This window comes from Quercus robur, chromosome 5 (genome assembly GCF_932294415.1).
Source record: "Quercus robur chromosome 5, dhQueRobu3.1, whole genome shotgun sequence".
Taxonomy (NCBI): domain Eukaryota; kingdom Viridiplantae; phylum Streptophyta; class Magnoliopsida; order Fagales; family Fagaceae; genus Quercus; species Quercus robur.
In genome coordinates this window covers 81,713,070-81,719,254 of record NC_065538.1, presented here as the reverse complement: position 1 = coordinate 81,719,254, position 6,185 = coordinate 81,713,070, and the positions used below count along the sequence as shown (strand labels likewise).

The following is a 6,185-nucleotide window of genomic DNA, read 5'->3' as shown; positions in this document are numbered from 1 at the left end:
AATCTTAATAAATGAAGGTGTATGTAGTAAAAAAAAAAATTGTTAAATTACATTCTTTATATGTTGTTATACAAATTATTTTCTTTCATTTCAATAGGTGAAGTGTTCAATTATAGATATAAAGTATAATTCTTTCCTACATATTATTTTAAATATTAAATTTATAATATGGTATAGTCTCTTAGAAATGTCTAAGAAATATGTTTTTTCAATCTCATATATCTATATTAGTAAAAAAAACCCAATCAACAGTTCAAAGCTATTCCTAAGATAAGAAAAATTATAAATATAATTATCTATTTTTAAGAGAATGAAAATTTTCAATAATATATTTGAATCTCAAATAGTTTAGTTATATAAGAAAAACAAATTAGGAAAATGTAACTCACAATAACGTAATTTATAAAAATATCGATGGCCTAAAAATTGAATAATATCATAACTAAAATATAATTATTTATTCCCACGCTTTGTGTAGGTCTGCGACTAGTCTTAAATAAGAATACTATTAAAATGAATAATAGGTGCATGTACTATTTCACCATTTCTTTCCCACAATTGTGATGTGGTAGAGTGTAAATGATTAAGAAAAATTAAAAGTTTATATATAAATGATAGATAATCACTCACAATATATCATTTCAGAGTTATGACAAAAATTGTGAAATAATTTGTGGTCCTAGAACCACTTTTTTTCACAAGAATGTTTAGTGTAAATAGATTTATAAGATTAATAGATAGATTAATTTTGTGTTGACTTAGGAAATTAATTTGAGATGACTTGATTCATCATCTGTGTTAAAACGGATAATGAATAAAGTCACCTCATATTATCTATGTTAAAATGTGTATACTTGTCATTTTAACATAAACTATTTAAACCCATATAAATAGATGTCATTTTTATTAAACACTAGTCACGGACCTGCGCGTAATAATATTTTTAGGGTGGTCTTTTTAATTTTATTTTTTGCAATTTGGACTAATCTAATAAATAGTAATGTATTTCATAATAATATATATATTTTTTTATTATAGGAACAATCACAAATGTAATAATATATATAATTTTTATCGTACCAAAATGAAAACAATACAATTTTTCTTAGGAATTCAACAGGCAGCAAAAATATTAATGTTTTAATAAAAATTATTTATAACATTTTGGATATCATTAAAAAGTATATAAAATTTGGAAATAATTCTTTTAGATTTAAACAAAATTTCTCAAACCAATTTTTTCTACCGCACAATCAAAAACACCAAGAAATGTATCTAAAAAATTCATAAAACTGAAAAAAAAAAAAACTTCAATTCAAAATAAAAAAGAAAGGGAAAATTAAAACTCACATTAAAGTTAAACTCCTTTCTTGAATATGTAAAACATATCAAATGTGATGTGATCATACCAAATATCCAATGCATAATCAAATTCAAAATTTTTAATAAGGCTTTGAAGTAATGCAATAGATGACTACAATTCCAAAGGGAAAAAAGTAGAGAAAAAAAAAGTATTGTGATAATACTATCATAATCTAATCTAACATCTAATCCAACATGTGAAAAATGAATAGGTAAATAAATTATTTTAAACACAAAATTGAATTTGCTTTCTTTAAAATCTCTAAGAATACACTAATTTGTTTTCTATAAAATGCATTTTATTCACATTTTGAACAAATACCCAAGAAATTTTCTCAATTAAATTGAGATAGAAACCTAATCTATCTTGATATTTGTTACGTCCCAATCTAATCTTATGTAAATTAAGAAAATCAACTAATAGTTTTAATCAATCTGTGCATATCTCACGGTAAAAAAAAAAAAAAAAAAAAAAAAAAAATTTTTTTTTTTTTTTTTTTTTTGCGCACACACAAACATTGTACTTTTTTTTTTTTTTTTTTTAATTTGAAAATTTTAATTTTATCCCCTTCTCCGAATTCTATTTGAAATAAGAGACCAAACCTACGCTAAAAATAGCACGCCCAAACATGTGGGCTGGACCAATGGGGCCAGTGCAATGTGCACATTGCACCCAATAATATCAAATTCTGTCCATTTAATGACTCATAGCTTTTACAGCTTTTATTCTCTAGCATCTACTTTTTTTTCTTTTTTTATTTATTTATATATATATCTATTTTTTTTAAATGTGGACATTTTTTTTCTTCTACATTTTGAAATGTATATATTTTCACATTAATTATGGATATGTGTATGAAATAATGGATATGAAGGAGTGTGAAAGAATATTTAGCCTTAACTTTTATGATTTAGATTGTCACTTCAGCTAAATGATACTTATTATGGAAAATCTAATAATAAAAATAATGTAAAAATATCAAGAAAATAATTCAACTAACTTCCCATTACTTTCTTTCATGGAGCCATTGTGTTGCTGTTGTGTTGTTTGATGCTGAAATGTTAGATTGTTGAGAATAAAGTATGTGAGATTTTTCACCGACCGTTGCTGACTGTTGACTTTAACCTTCAGCTGACTTTGAGTTATTACGTTCACCATTGATCAAAAGTCAAAATATTTGAAAGGGCGTATTTTGCTTAGTTTTTCCGTAGATTCCAATTTTTTATTTCGTTTCTTCATTTGAATGCTGTTCTTGTGTGTGAATGCAATCCTTGGGTATCTAATTTAAAATGTTTCACATTTTAGTCAATATTATCTGCATTGATTAATAGGAAGTCCAAGTATGTAGCTCTTAAAAAAGAAATTTCATTGCAAGGAAAGTATAAGGAAAAGATGCAGTTACTTAATGATGCTCCTTGCTTCTAAAATCTTCATTCTCACAAATCAGAAGCATTAAACAAGTTATGGGTCTTGTTTCAAATACAAGCATGTCAGTTCTTCTATTCTTGCTATGTTGCTTTTGTTTAGATTCTGGCTCTGCCACAGACATCGTCACATCGTCTCAACCCATCAAAGACCTGACTATATAATCTCCAACGGGAGTTTTTTCAACCTGGGATTCTTCATCCCAGAAAATTCTACCAATCGATATGTTGGAATATGGTATAATAACATTTCTGTATTCACAGTTGTATGGGTAACTAAAAGACAGAAGCCTCTCAGGGATTCTAATGGGGTTCTTACTATATCTGAGGACAGAGATCTTGTGGTACTAAATGGACAAAAGGAGGTAATTTGGTCATCAAATGTTACAAACTCCATTCCTAATTCAAGTGCCCAACTTTTAGATTCAGGAAACCTTGTCTTGAAAGAAAACACTACAGGAAGAGTCATATGGGAGAGTTTCCAATATCCTTCTAATACATTCTTGCCAAAGATGAAGCTTAGTGCTAATGTAAGAACAGGTAAGAAAGTGCAGATTACATCTTGGAAAAGCCCTTCTGATCCATCCATTGGAATATTCTCTTTTGGTATTCAACCTCTTAGTCTTCCTCAAATATTCATTTGGAAAAACGGTAGCCCGTATTGGCGCAGTGGTCCATGGAATGGTCGGATCTTCATTGGAATACCGATTATGTATTCTGTATAGCTTGAGGGATTCCGTTTTGTAGATGATCAAGAAGGAAAATTTTATCTAACTTTTAATTATGCAGACGAGCCTTTCTTGTCATATTATGCCTTGAATTGACAGGTAAATCTAGAAGAAAAATATTGGTATTATGAGAAGGACGATTGGGTGTTAGGCTGGTCAGCTTTGAAGATTGAGTGTGACGTTTATGGCAAGTGTGGGGCATTTGGAAGCTGTAATCCACAGAATTCACCAATTTGCAGCTGCATCCCGGGGTTTGAGCCAAAGAATACAGAAGAATGGAATAAAGGAAATTTGACTAGTGGGTGTGCTAGGAGGACATCCTTGCAGTGTGAGAGGGTGAACACTAGTGGTGAAGAAGGAAAAAAAGATGGGTTTTGGACGCTGAACATGATGAAAGTGCCAGACAATGCAGATTGGTCAAGTCCTCGAGATCAAGACAAATGCAGAGAGAAGTGCTTGGAGAATTGTTCTTGTTTAGCATATGCATATGAACCTGGCACTGGATGTATGTCATGGACTAGAAACTTAACTGACACACAGCAATTCTCCACTGATGGAGTTGACCTTTATGGTCGTGTGACCTACTCAGAACTCGGTGAGCTGTTTTTGTTTTGCGAAAATTAGGCTTCAAATTAACCACATCTGGTCCAGTTGTTAGGTTACTTAGTCTTACAACTTCAACCCAACTCCCATTACCTCCCCAGCTCCTCATGATAAGGAAATCATTTTCTTTTTTCTGATTTACAGATATAGTGGGAGATGCGAAAAAAATTGTTACAATCACAGTGGTCATAGGAGCAATTTTCATTTCCATCAGCACTTATTTACTGTGGAGGTGGATGGCAAAGCAAAAAGGTAATTTTCCCACTTAAAGCAGAAAGTGTTGCTATATATTACATTACTCACTACTATAGTGTAAATTAGCAAGGAAAAGGAAAGCAAAGGAGATCTTATTGTTCAACAAAGGAGAAGCAAATAAAAAATTTAATAGTGACAACCTGAACCGAGTTAGAGATCAAGACCTACCACTATTCAATTTTGAGAAGCTGGCGAGTGCAACAAACAACTTCCGTCTATCTAATAAGCTCGGGCAGGGTGGATTTGGTCCCGTATATAGGGTAATGGTTGTTCTACTAGAGGTTTCTTGTCTAATAATTTGAATATCTAATTAATCATATGATGTTTGTTTATTGGGAAAATTGTTAGATGAACAAGAGATTGCAGTAAAAAGACTTTCTAAAGCCTCATGACAAGGGTTACAAGAATTTATGAATGAAGTGGTAGTAATTTCTAAACTCCAACATCATAATCTTGTTAGGCTTCTTGGTTGTTGTGTTGAAGGAGACGAAAAGATGCTGATCTATGAATACATGCCAAACAAAAGCCTAAATGCATTCCTCTTTGGTTAGTTCATTTTTGATTTTTGATGCCCTTTCTTATAATACAAATACGTTACATTTTTTATTCTCAAAAAAAAAAAAAAAAAAAAACAAACAAACAAACGTTACATTTTTACATTTTCTGCATATAAATATTGTTAGTGTATTATGAGACAGTGGACCATATTCTTTGTTTTGATACGTCAGTTGAAACATATTTTTCCAATTCTCCTATGACGTCACCATATGAACTCCTTTTGCGAACTTTATGTTCATTCACTTTGTGCGTTTCTCTCTTTTCTTTCTTTTGCTTAAACTCAATAGACCCACACAAAGAAAAATTGCTAGATTGGAGAACACGATTCAACATTATTGAAGGAATTGGTCAAGGTCTACTCTACCTTCATAGGGATTCTAGATTAAGGATTATCCATCGAGATCTAAAGGCAAGTAATATCCTGTTGGATGAAGAGCTAAATCTAAAAATATCAGATTTTGGTATGGCCAGGATTTTTGGAAGAAATGAGGACCATGCCAATACTAAAAGTGTTGTTGGAACGTAGTAAGTACCTTTTGTTTTGGCCAATTCAATTTGATACCTATTTTAGTTAACAAGATTTGGATGTGTTTTGTTGTAAAAATTTAGTGGCTATATGTCTCCTAAATATGCAATGGAAGGATGATTTTCAGAGAAATTGGATGTCTTCAGCTTTGGAGTGTTGTTACTAGAGATAGTCAGTGGGAGAAGAAACACAAGCTTTTATCATGATGAGCAGTCCATGAGCCTTTTAGGTTTTGCAAGTCTTCCTTCTCTCATTGCCTTATTTCTAAAAACCTCCAATGCTTCTTTCTTATATGTTTTAGTATTGATGCTAAGAAATTCAATCTTGTTTTTATGTTTCTAGACATGGAAATTGTGGAATGAAGACAACATTGTAGCCTTAATAGACCCAATGATATCAGAACCTTGTTTTGAAATGGAGATGTTGAGATGCATACATGTCGGATTGTTGTGTGTGCAAGATTTTGCCAAAGATAGGCCGACTATATTTGTTGTTATTTCTATGCTTAAAAGTGAGATTGTTGATCTTCCTTATCCAAAGCAGCCGGCATTTACTGAAAGGCAGATTGGGTTAAATACACAGTATTCTCAGAGTAGCCAAAGAAAATGCTCTGTTAACAACGTTACTGTTACAATGGTTCAAGGTCGATAGCTGGCATGTGTTATTGACATAATCATGTTGTATTTACATATCAATATTAAAGACTTTCTGAAGAATCTTATATGGTG

At 31.1% G+C, this 6,185-nt stretch overlaps 1 pseudogene; it reads left to right on the top strand.

Annotated features, from left to right (window-relative positions):
* Positions 1-2,754: 2,754 nt before the first annotated feature.
* On the top strand, positions 2,755-4,504 carry LOC126727359 (G-type lectin S-receptor-like serine/threonine-protein kinase At1g11300; annotated as a pseudogene).
* The last annotated feature ends 1,681 nt before the right edge of the window (positions 4,505-6,185 follow it).